The sequence below is a fragment of the Haemaphysalis longicornis genome, unplaced genomic scaffold, assembly GCF_048455015.1.
Source record: "Haemaphysalis longicornis isolate Haplotype H1 unplaced genomic scaffold, Haemaphysalis longicornis Haplotype H1 scaffold_9, whole genome shotgun sequence".
Lineage (NCBI taxonomy): Eukaryota > Metazoa > Arthropoda > Arachnida > Ixodida > Ixodidae > Haemaphysalis > Haemaphysalis longicornis.
In genome coordinates, this window is record NW_027526460.1 from 71,327,333 (window position 1) to 71,340,689 (window position 13,357).

Sequence of the window (13,357 nt, forward strand, 5' to 3'; positions counted from 1 at the left end):
CAGAAGCTCTTTGTAGACGGGTTATAATTTGTGTTACACCCAAGTACCGAATGGATGTCGACGCTAGGCTTGATCGATTCGCGTCGGAGCAAGAAAATGCATACTAACGTGTTGCCGGGGCCTCATTGATCGTTGATGACGAGCCCCCACCGCGAGGCGAGGGAATTGCACTGCGCTCGGGTTGGCCCATGCCGCTACCCCAAACTGTGCCAGATGGGGCGCCCGAATTGTTGAAACCACTTAAACGCAAGAGAGGACTCCACCGCCTCAGCAAGCACTCGATTGCTCCTTCCACTTCCTCTGGTGCCCAATCAGCGTGCCGTGTGGAAAGAGAGACACTTATAATCTATGAGTACACTTATAAACTGCATGCTTCGCCTCTCCGCCGGCTTCGCATGAGTGAAAAAGATCCGTTTTTTTTTCGCGCCGCTTTTGCTAAAACAATTTAACCATAGGGTAAATTCTATTTTATGTAGCAATCCTTTGAATTTGCTGCTTGAGTATAGCAAATAGGCTGGCGTAGCCCTGGTGCAGTGTTTTGGCACTAGAAGGCACAGTCGGGCATAGAAACGTGTTGCGAGGTCGGAAGCGCAATCACAAGCACGATTCCTAAAGCGCTTTAACATGACAAACAAGAGGTGAGGAACGATAAAAATCAACCGAAAAATTTGAAACGAGACCTCATAGAACGAGAACGAGAACGAGAAACGAAAACGATAACAAGAAACGAGAACGAGAACTCAACCTACCACACAAAACTTTCTCGCCGTTTGTTTTCTGTTTCTTCAGCAATACTTGAAGCCGCTTACAGGGTCAATCAGTTGAAATATTTTCCGCAGTACCTCCAGAAATTTTCGAAAACAAGCGTGGCATTTGCTTAGTGCAGGGTGTGGAATACGTTTCCGGTACTTTGGCGTTAATGGATCAAGTTAACGTCAATAATTTGTCTCGTAAAAAATATTTTCGCCGCATCCGGAGCAGCCTACTCAGCAGACCTTGTTGCCGAGCTCCAACTTTTCTAATCATTGCAATATATCAAGTAGGTTGGTCATCATGGTTTCAAATGCCCAGAAAAGGCACTGAACGAAACCGATGAACGGGAGGGGCCACAGCCTAGGTATCCGGTCTTCCCTTTCGCCCGATGCCTTTTCTTGCACAGTCGAACCGGTGATGTTTAGGCGCCAGATTGCCCAACAACGAATTAAAAGGGGCCTTGTGCTTATGTTTCCTCCAGAGAAACGTGTCAAGTCGGTGTTTTGTACTAGAGCAGGAATAATTTTATTTGCAAGATTTATAAATATCACCAATTAAAAAATCTAAGTTTCGGTTGAACGTACCAGAAAAAAAAATCTTCGTGTTAACGTCATGGATTACTTTTGTAATCGTTATAAGTCCACAAGAAAAAACCCTTTTGTATTTTTTTTTCTTCCACCTTACCCCGCGAAAACATTCCGCGAAGTGTCGAAAGGCCAAAAGCTAGGTTTAAGATACAACGGGAAGCGAAAAATTCAGAATGCATGAAAAGCAGTCCATAAAAAAACGCAATAAATCCCCGTAGTTTACCTTCTTGAAACTGAAGAGGAATCTAAAATTGAAATAATCAACGAATTCCTCTATATATCACCTTAGTTTTGAACAGTTATGGTAAATATACGCTAATGTAAATATTGGTCGAAGTCGCAGTAAGCACCATGCTAGGTGATTCGTCTATGACGTGTGTTGCAGAATTTTATGCAGGAATCCCGAGATGAGGCACTTAGGTGCTTACAATAAATACGGCAATAAAACCTTTCCTAAGGCTATGGCTACGTTTTGCTAAATTCCGTTTCACCATCACGCACGATACGGCTTGAAGATACAAACAGCTGCGCGATCGATTTGTCCGGCCCGTAGTTCAGACGTTCTGAGCCCGAAAGGGCTAAACTTTTTACCTACGTTAGAGGTGCGCTGACGAAATTCATAAAGCGAGGTCTAAGACGTGCGCTTCTTGCACCTAATATTTCTTCCCAGTAGTATTAAGGTACTGCGAAACAATATATCACTTACACTTACTTTTTTGTAGCATATGGTGTATTCTGGAGTCGGCACTCCAAACAAAGTCAAGTTGCATCTGAGAGCGCTTCTTTTGCGGCTTCAATTCTACGTACTCACCTGTACCAACATAGCTCAGCATTATCCATCACCTCACTCAGACAAACCTGACTTACGTGGGCCAGTATACCGCTTTGTCTGAGACCATATTCAAGCTAAAGTAACCTCCGCGTCGAGAATGCGTAAACGCTGGACGTCCCAGAGTAACCACCATTTTTAATATCCCGCGAACCTTTATTTCGTTTAGTGCACGTAAATCGCACAGAAGAAAACAATTATGTACCCTTCCGTATAATGACGACTATGCTTGAATGCGAAGCTTTCTTACGAACGATTCTTTGTTAGGCCAATCTCACACTGCGAGAATGTGCTACGTTAGAGGTAAGAACCACTTTTCTAGAATACCCACAGCAACTTTGGGTGGTACACTCCGTGGTCATGACGCTTTGGTACGGTGTGTACAGCGCGAATCGGTACCTGCTGCTTGGCTATCGGTGAACCATTTTTTTGAGTAGGTGGTGGTTTGATGTGTTATACCCCAAGATGTGACGTTAGGACTAACTCCCTAAATTTTGAAATAAGGAATTAGCCCTGCCGTTCTTGTGGATAAGAGCTTTACGGCACCCGGAACAACGCCATTCTTTTCGCGGCGGGTTCGTTGGTTGCTGTTTGTGTTTTTCAGACCACTGCGACCATGTCTAAATGAAGCAGTCGGAAAGACGGCGGCTGCATAACACGAGGGAAAACGCGGCCGCGTAAGGGGTTGCATAAACAGGTTCGATTCCGGCCACGGGTAGTGTGTTTTTCTTTCCCTTCGGCCACGATCGTTCATCTTCTTCGTCGGAGAAAATTTGCTTTTGTTTAGGGTGTCTTGGCGTACAACGGTATCAGTGAGGACGCGAGGGCTTCGCTTTAAAACTATAATATAAAAAGCAATTTACTTTTCTTTTTACGACCACAAGATTCAATTAGGAGGGAAACGTTTCGGCAGAACTAACATTGGCACATTTTATATTTTGGTACCGTTCATAGTAAAGTTTATGCGTTCCAGCTGACGCCATCAGAAGGCAGACAGAATTGAGACAACAAAGACCACTGTCAGCGCCAGTTATGAACGCTTGAGTCAGCCTCACAGTGGAGTCCACCAAATTTCAAGAAAATGCGGCCGTCATCGAGACACTCGTGAAAAGTCAAGAAAAAGTACGCCTTAACAGGTTCAACTTTCCGGGCACGTCGAGACATCTCCCCCCAAAATCTGTTCACTTACTTGCTTATCGCTTCGGTGTCTTTTCATATCCTTCTGGAGTCCCTAGGGCAACAGCTGCCAGCGGCACAACAGAAACTGGTCGGAGTGAATGTCGTCTGGGTTTCTTTCTTGACGGAGTTGTGACAATCTTCGCCCTATAGAATCTTCGCCACTGGCTCGTCAGCAACATATACTTTTCGGCGTATGTCGTTAGCGCTTCGATTTTGTTTCTACCACTCAAGGAGTTTCTCACGAGAGTCATGGACAGAAAACTAGGTTTTTTTTACATAATTTTGCAAGCTTCTCTTCTACGTTTCCTGAAATAGAAACCCTTGAGCCTCTGATACGGAAATGACTGTCTAAAAATGTTTCCACAAATTACAAAGGGCTTGACCTTTACGGAGAACGTTTTATTTTGGCACTGTTCTGCCTCTTGTTTCAGTTGTGTTAGGTTGGAAGGAAAAACCCTGTTGCTTTCTCACTCGTAACCACATTTTATTTTATGCTTCGATTTCGGAAAGTAGCCCGGGAGAAAACATGCAGGTTACGTTTGGTGCTTTCGCGGTAGCTTAAAGCAATAACCCCTTGACCAGACCCTATTATGGTGATATATTTAGGTTTTAAAAAGAATATCCCTCCCCCCTACTCCATAAGTTCAAAATTTTATCTTTCCTTTCCGGATACACTTCCCTGCTGCTGGACATGCTTGCCAGTTTTAGAGGCAAAATTCGTCTGTTGTAGCTTGAGCAGTACTAGAAGAAAAGACTAATTTAAAGCTTTTAAGAACTGTTGAACTTCTACGATACCGGCTGCTCATTTTGAGCTGAACAAATATTTCAGGTGATATTAAACGTTGTGGGCGTACTACAGACTTCAACCTGTAAGGTGACAGCTATAACTTTAATTTGTTTTATTTCTATTGTGTAGCAAGGATTTTTCTTCCCAGCACAAAACTTTCAACAACAAACTGGTCTCATGTTTAGCTTGGTATAGAAAACCAACTAATTCTCATATGGAACGGAACCGTCTCTGGTCCCTTCCAGATCACCACCATGCCTTCGTGTGGCACATAGACCCTGAGCTCAAGATGATGCTGCCAGAGGTACTTCCGCGCCTATTAGAGACGCTGTACAACCGACTTCGTCTCAACGCAGCTCTTACGAAGTCATACCTTTTTCACATTGATGTAAAAAAAACCCTTACTGCAACAACTGCGGATCGTTGGAAACCATGGAACATCTGCTGTTGGAATGCCCCGCACATATAAACGCAAGATGCAATCTTGAGCGAGAACTAGAGCACTACATCCCAGGACCAATTACCTTGAAAGCACTCCTTTGTCAATGGTCATCCCCACCACCAGCGCAACGTAAAGTACTGTCGGCGTTGTTCGCCTATCTGGACAGGATTGGCGTCATTGCGGTGATTTAGAGTTAAAAAAAAACAGACTTTCCATCCCACTACTGACACGAACTGAACGTAATCTTTTTGTTATTTGTCTGTTATATTTATTCTCTTTCTTCCTCTTTCTTCTGCCCTGTAATCTACCGGGACTTTTCTTTCCCCCTTTCCCCCTTCCCCCGCCGAGTAGCATGTGGGTGTCGAAATTCCGGCAGCAAACATCTCCGCTTTCTCCTCTAATAAAGAGCCTTCCCCCTCTCTCTCTTTCGTATACCTCTATACATCAAGAACGTCCTCAGTGTTGCTTTCCGTGCCTTTGTGTGTGGCAACCAAGGGTAATGCCATCATATTGTTACATGGCGGCAGGACCGAGGTGAGACGAAATGTGCAGTCCTTTGCATAAGTTGCAAAGGGGTCATTCCAGAGCTCGCGCAGGCTGCGCCCCCATCTTCATTCTCGTCGTCAGCGTCATTGATGGTGGGCCATGGCGCCATGGGGATTTACTGCCGCGTCCCGTGAGATTACCCCCCCCCCCCCCCTCCCCGGTCGAGGGCGTGTCCCGGTCGAGGCCGGGGCAAGGTGATGAGATGCCGATTGACTATGCGATTGCAGTATACATTGCGGAATCGCTTGCCGCCAGGGATGACGATGACGTGTTTGGTGATGCCTGGCCCCGCAACACGGATGTCTTTAGCGGCGACGAAACGGCGTAGGTTGTCAGAGCCGCGTCGGATGAGACGGATAAGGATACACATCGTCGGTTCGTCTCGTCACGCTGGTCTCGGCAGGTCTTCATCGGCGTCTCATGGGCGGGGGGGCACGAGATGGGGAACTTGGTCGATCTCTGGTCGCGGTGAGGCTGGGGCTGCCCGACATGGCCCACGTACGAGCGACGATCGCGTCGAGGCCAAGACAGCGCGAAGCGCTGGCCAGGATGAGGATGATCGACCCGTATACTCCACCAAATGTGACGCGACGGCAGGACAGAGGTGAAACGAACGATGAGATGGGGTGAAACGATATTTTACATTATTTACGTAGCGGCCATTCAAGAGCTCGCGCAGGATGCGCCCCCCCCCCACATCTTCCTCCACGACGTGAGCGTCATTGATTGGGGGTCATGGCGCTATGGGGATGACCGCTGCGCCCCGTGACAATATAATCAAACGGACAAATTAGTACTTCGATATGAGGGAAGACTCAGTATTGGCACTACAACCGCAAGTTCCTCCTTTGAAGCCATACGTTGAAGCACCTCTTCGTCCTTTTTCAGCAATTGTTCACTAGTTCACTGAAACAACAGTGCCGATAACCCTAAAGTCTTCTAGTGCTAAAATTCAAAGGTACGTCACTTACGTCACATATCTTGAGGATTTGCAAGTGGCCGAAGAACTCAAGGTATTCCTGTTGCCCATGAAAAACTATCGAGAAAAATATTTTGAACAGAAATAATACCAGCACTTCCAAGAAAATTTGGGATGTTTGAGCAGTACGCCTGCTGACAACTGAAGCAGCTTTCCTCCAGTAGTATGGGGATACTTGCAGCTGTGCACGCCAATGATTATTCCTTGACGTTGGCAGCATGCCAAACGATACAAAGGGCCTCCGAAATAGCGTTTGCTTATTCGATCGTTCAGAAAATTCAATATTGGGTCATGAGATTCCGAAGTTTTCTATACGTAGCTTGCACGTGACGCCCAACGTCGCATTCTGGAGCACCATTGAAAGCTTCCTAGGCACCGCTTTAGGTAAGACCACCACGTACGTTTGCCGCCTTTATTCTGCAGGCGATTCCCCAACGCAGTATCTACACTAACGTCTGCGTACAACCCATGACTTTTATATTTTAAGGTGCTGTGCTGGCATGACGCTTTCCTAACTACGGGCTTTCCTAACAGCGCGCTTCCATCGGCTTGTCTAGTAATCTCCTATCTTGTAAAGTATGCTAGGGTCTATTACAATGAGCTTCGAGGTTGGAATAGGAGCAACGGAAATCTTTCGCCGTTACTAATTCGGATTTCAGTACATATATTTGTGTTTGCAATTCGAACCTTCGAGAGAAACATTTCATCCAGGTGATCTGAGGTATTCGTGTGACGCTATCATTTCACTGAAGATTGGGTGTATGTAAAATGAAGCGGAATTTACTTCGAATGTCAAGATAACAGGCTACTTACAAGACAAAAGACAAGACAAAGAACACCAAAATTTTGTTAAAGAATAAACTCCGAAAAGCAACCCCAGTCTTTAACCAAAAATAAATACCGGAACACGGAGGCTTAGTACTCTGATTGGCATATTGTAATTTTTGGACGGGGTACTGTGCGATCCCCAAATCTATGTACTGGGTGTGTTCATTTACTACATTCTGCAAGCCTTTAGTATTTCAAGAGAAGTTGAAAAATGTGTTGCGGTGTCCCCTTAGATGTCACCACTGCTGCAGCTACAAGCTTCCTTGTTCCTCTAAAAATATTTATTTCAGTGCACAGCAGTACCGTAAAAACATACCAGTTTTGGCGAAAACGAAATTTGGGCTGCAAAATGGGGGAAAGAAAAAGATTTCGTCTGTTTTGCATTCAGTTGGCTTGATGTAAGGAACCTTTTCCTAGCGTAATCTGGGCACTCAGAATGGGGCGTCAGTTACGGTTGACGGCATCCTCTTCTTTTGGGATAGGAGTTATATTGCACTTTGTGCCCCTCACGCGTTTCTGCGCTGTCAGGGGGGCTGTAGTCATCAGCGCTTATGCGTATAATAAGATGGCCCCCCAAAAATTACGTGAAGTCTTGTGGAAAAGTCAGTGGTGAACCAACTATTGCCGGTGTTTTTTTTCATAAACAAGCAAGGAAAAATGTACAAGCGTCCTACGTCGATATAATACGTGAAATACAAAGTGGTGAAAATGTTGCAGTGCGGAACTATGCCAACAAAAGAGCGGTTAGAGGGCGGAAATATTGGAAGCGGAGAAGCCTGGACCCGCCGCGATAATCAGCAGTAGTGTGTTGACAGTTTGGGTCAAATTATGTAATGGAAACAGCCGCGTCGGCTACGGATCGATGCCGCCACGAGCAATAAAGGAAGTAAGCAGTAGGGACCGTTTTCATTAGCCCTGATGACGACGATGCAGGTGTACGTTGAAATAAAAATGCCAGAAAAACGAAGGTGCACAAAGTTATATAGGGAAATAGCCTGGAATTCCTTTGACAAATACATTCCAATATACATACCATACACTCAATAATACATTCAATAAAAAGCGTTCAACTACTATTAACGGGGAAGAGGACAATGGAAATAGAGGAAACAAATCCTTCTAATTGATTTCACTACAAGCAGTCCCAAAAAGAGGCAGATGTTTGATTATTACGCCGCACGGAGCTCATGCTTTGCTTCCTGTCATTTTGAGCCGTGTAGACACGCGCGATTCGTCAATGACAAGAGATGGAGCCGTACGTGGCGCACAGGAATAAACAAAAACTAAAACTTCGGCAACGTATGAAATCATAATAAAGTATAATTTCCTTTATTTCCTTTGTAATAACTGCCTACTGACCTAATTCTACGCCAAAGAGGATGCCGTCAATCGGGAAGTCGCTTTTGGCGGTAGGTTTTTTAAGACCGAAGGCCTAAATAAAGGTACTCAGGACTTTGAGAAATGTAGTGTTGTGGAGTTTGTGTAAACACTGAATATTGGTTTTTACATCGTCACCTTGCGCTGCATTAAATACCGGTCGTAAAGGCGGGAATATTAAGAAGTGTTGCACGCAGTACCGTTTTGTATCTCTTCTGTCTACTTTGGGTTTAGACTATGAAAACATGAACGTACTTTAATTGTGCAAGTACCTCACTAAATTCGCAGCATCACCATCATCTAACTAATCAATATATATTTCTAATACCCTCTGCGCACGCAAGTATTTTTGTTCTTTTAACTTCTTTTAAATGTTCGTTAAATTGAAGGCTACTTCTAGTCTTCTAGGATAGTGGACATATGTATTTGTTCATAAAAGAACAAGACTTTGGGGCGTCAGGTGGAAGCATATCCTCATCCGGCGCCACTAAGCGCCTCGCAGCAGAACGACTAGTTACGCACACACTCGCAGTGGCTCCCACAGGACACCTTGCAAACACTGCAGACGGACACCCAAAAGTCGGTTTACTGCTAATAAAAGCAGCGATGCCGCCTTCCTGCTCAAGTGGCCCTTTACTGCTTTAGCGGGTGTAGTTCGGGTGCTACATTGTAAAAACAGCGCAAGACAAAACAGCACTGCAATACAGCGCAGCGTGAAAAGAGCATGCGACAAATGAACCCATCGTGAAAACAGCACGCTAAAAAAACAGCACAGCCTTAAAACAACTTTTCCCGAAACAGCAAAACTTCAAAGCAGTTAGTCTTAACATGGTACAACTACCGAACAGGACTCGACAAATCAGCGCGCCGCAAGTGCACGTGACTGAAACAATTGGGCGGTTTGCTCGCAAACTCCTTTTAACCAGCAATATCCGGAAGAGCTTTCAACCGCACCTTGGATAGTAAAATTAGCTAGTGCGAGTGTACAACTGGCCTTTCCCCGTTGCACACAATATGCTTCTCAAGGCAGCCATGTCCGTCATAGATGTCATTACACAGGTACAAAACGTAAGATGTGTACGGGAAGTTCGAAACGACACTGTAACAATTAGTACAAAATAAAAGGAGCACAAATTTTCGCTCAGACATTTTTGTTATGATAACTGCAAGTAGAATACCACATACTTACAATATTAAAAAAGCAGTTGAACGCATTGAATTGCGTACTCACGAAGAAGGAGAAATTCCAGGAGCCCCCAGACATACGCAGCCCTATCACGCCAAATTTGTGGCTTTCCGATGAAATGGGTGCGCGGATCATGAAGATGTGCTCGTGCTAAGGCGTGAGCCGTCTTATTCACCTTGACGACCCAGTTCACAGTCGTGTGAAACTCGGGGCGGTTGCGTGTGCACCGGCAAGTGCGTAGCGCATGTTGGGGTAGATATATCCTGTCATACATTGCGAATTGCAGATTTGTTGTCCTTGATGATGGATAATGAGCACCATTTGATAAATGTGACGTAACATTATTTATATCTTCAAAACTTTTTTCGCCGTGTTTTTTTTTGTTTTATTCATTGTGTGATTTGCGATAGAGAACCTGGCCGTGACAAAGTTTTTCTGTGGAACTTGGTGTTTGATTTACGTTTAGGCGAAACCGTTACAGTTTCACACGATGCAATTAGACAACGAATCAACCTTTGAGAAAACTGTACTCCGTTGCCGAGAACTTACTATGTGGTCACTGCCAAAAGAGCAATGGATGACGACCTATGTAGCCTGAGGTCTTGTCAAGAGCAAATTCTAAACTTTCATGCCTAGCGTTTTCAGTCTGAAATGCTGCTTTTTGCCAAAACCGCGACACCTAAAAATGGCCTCAAGCAAGTGCAGAACAGCGGCGAAAACCCGTTGTAACGTATACCACATGCGGCGGCTTCCCCAGTAGCATGGCTTGCACTATCCAGATGGCAATTTGCGCCACACTTTTGCAATGCGCTTTTGAACGTGCCTAAACGACCACGCACCAAATGCCCACCCATACAAACGAGCCCATTACATGGGGTCTGTGCCATGCGCGTCCCTTTGCCGTCATTTATACGCTTCTCGCAATGAAGAACGCAATGACATCGTGATGCAAAGCAGGGAAAATATTTCACAATTTATACGACGCATTTCGTTGAACTTCAGCCATATTGTTGGACGCATACATTTTTTTTTTTCGTTTTGGGCAATAATGGTCGAACGTGCAAACGAGGGAAAATATCAAACTGCAAAAAATGGTTTCAACGCCGCCTCCGCGTTCCCCCCGCCAGAATTGGAATTGTTTTCAGACGTGCCGCCACTGTTATGCTGAATATTCAGCAGCGTGAAACGAAGCTCTTTATTGCGCACACCATGAGAGAGACGGCTTTAAGTGTTGAAACATTTACCCTTGGACAGATGTATAGTATTATGCGATTAATGTATTATGATTATGCTTTTTCGTGATGTCAATTTCTTTTTGAGTGCGTTGTTGTTGAGAATATGGCGTAAGTGAATGTGAAGTCTTTTTAGTGCTATGCTCAAACCGCTTTTGCAGTGGCAGCCTTTGGTTGAAGGAACACGCAAACAGCTCGCTGTTCCATGCTTTCTGTTTGTCTTATACTTTCTGGTGTCTTCTTCTGCACTGAGTGAAGCATTTATTTTAGATGTTTCTGTTCAGTCCTTAATACTAAACAGTCTCTACAAATCAACAGTTAAACAGAAAAAGTGGCTCCTTACTACAAGAAAGGTTCTCCCACGCTTCGGTAATGTGAAACTCTTTGAAGAACCTCAATTGGTATCTACTGTGTAAACTATCCTGCGGCTCGTGTAAATTTTCCTCAGCCAGTGACCCTTTATTTTATCGTAACCTAGCCTATCAGTAAATTGTTAAGGCGATATAAACGTAATCAGTATTAAGTGTCGTATTTTGCTTCAATGACATCTGTTGAAAAAGTAAAATGACTTGAAACCTAGAAGATGAGATAAAAGTGGTGCGTCATAGCGGATGAAATACGTTTTTTACCTCTACATTTTCTGTCATTGTGCGCCATTTCCACTGAAAGCTCTTTGGGTAACTTTGTGCAGCACCTAATAAATCATGACTGAACTGCATAACTAGTTTTAATCGTGTCTAATCTGGTTCCAAGCATCCCCAAAGTGTTCAGGAGTGAATGCCTCGTCATTCCCGAGGTTCTGACTGAGGCCTCTTTTGTTTTTACACAGCACGAATAATTTACCGAATTATCCGTCCGGACCAGTGTATCTTCAATAAAACGTGCCCTCGGGCTAGTTGGTACATACTGAATGGGGCTTAGCGCAAAAAGGACGAGGATGGTGGAAGACGCGACAGGAGCTACTAACAACTTGGTTTATTTTGAAAAGTACAATAATAATAAATATGCACTGAACTAAATAAAAAAGAAAGGGAGTAAAAACGATACACCAGGGGCATTTGTCAGAGTGAGAACATCAGCAAAAATGTTGTAGAGATGCATTTCCTTCATTATAGATGGAAAGTGAAGGTACACTGACACATATGGGCCCCTTTATTATTATGAAAAATGCCTCGGCAAAATCACATGCACTCACATATCTGCTTTCTTCAATTATTTTAGTTTTGTCGAGGTAGTGTTTACAAACAAAATCACAATTCCTACAATTTTGTGAAAAGTGCGAACAAGTTCCATTTTTTATCGACGGCCATGTTTCCTTAGGCGGCCATTAGTGCATCGACTGACTTGGTCGATACACACTTTACCACAAATCAAAGGAATCTCACACGCAGCACCTTTCGCACACTTAATTAAAGGCTTGATATGCTTCTTTTCGCATTTTTGCCCTTCATTTCTGGCGCTGTTCTTGAGCACAGCGGGGCAAGGTTTAAGGGGGCTGAAAACACAACTGGTACGTAGTGCCTGAACGGTGCCGTCTTAACGTTGTGCGCAACTCGGTGCGGGTACGATATGACTGCAAGTTCTCGGCTCATTTGGCAAGCGCTCAGCAGGAGCCCCTTGAGGAGCACCTTTCGTTTGGAATAGCAAACCCTCCAGCACGGCGGTAAGGATTAAGCTCCAAAAGCCAGCAGCGGGAAGCCTGGCCATTTGATGGTCAAACCTGCTTCCCATAGCATGCTCTCAAGATTTATGCAGGGCAGAGTGAAGGCACAAAGTGGCGACGGCACGCTTTACAGTTTTAGAATACGCGGAATGAAACAGAAACAGTTCCTTGGAGGTTCTAGATGAATATTCCCAGCAAAAGTAGTCGTCCGCAAAAGTAAGCTTAATATCTCAAAACCGGAGTCAACTGTAAAGGGGCAGCTCATGTGTAAAATTTAAATCCTTCCCGTGCCGATAAAAATCACCTAAAACTTATGTGACTGTGTTAGAATAAGCTACTTGGTCCTGCCTTCTCAAAAGAACCAAAAAATCATCAACATATCTAAAAAAAAATAAAAACTATGTCAGGTTGAACCATTCACTCATATCACGATCGCCACCTGCCATGAAAACGTTGCAAAGTTCTGGGGCTACACGAGAGCCAATGAAAATACCCTTGTTTCGTCATTAAATCTCATTCCGCAGGCCAATTTTCTTGGCCATTTTATACGCATGTTAGGACAAAATTCTGAAACTGATTTCTAGGCAACTAGATAGGAAGAATTTTTAAGTAAAAACGAATTGGATATATCAAAGGGCTCTGTTGTTATTCAGGAATGCGTAAAAACACGCCGATTGCCCGAAATCATAATTTTTCCTATCAGGTTGGTGCCATGGAAAACTTTTCGAGAACAGTGCTTAGATAGCTGAGTGAGCTACCTATATAACAAAATAACCCGTAAAATACCTCCAATGGCCACCGAGACGAAATTAATATATGAAAAATTATTTCACCGCTTTTCACTCTCTCCGTGATGTAATTTCAAAATTTTTCAGCAATACTGATCTCCGAAACCCTAATCCTAAGGTGCTCATAAAATTTCAAGCAGTTTGAACCAGCAGTCTGGCTAGGCGTCACGTGTTAGGTCTT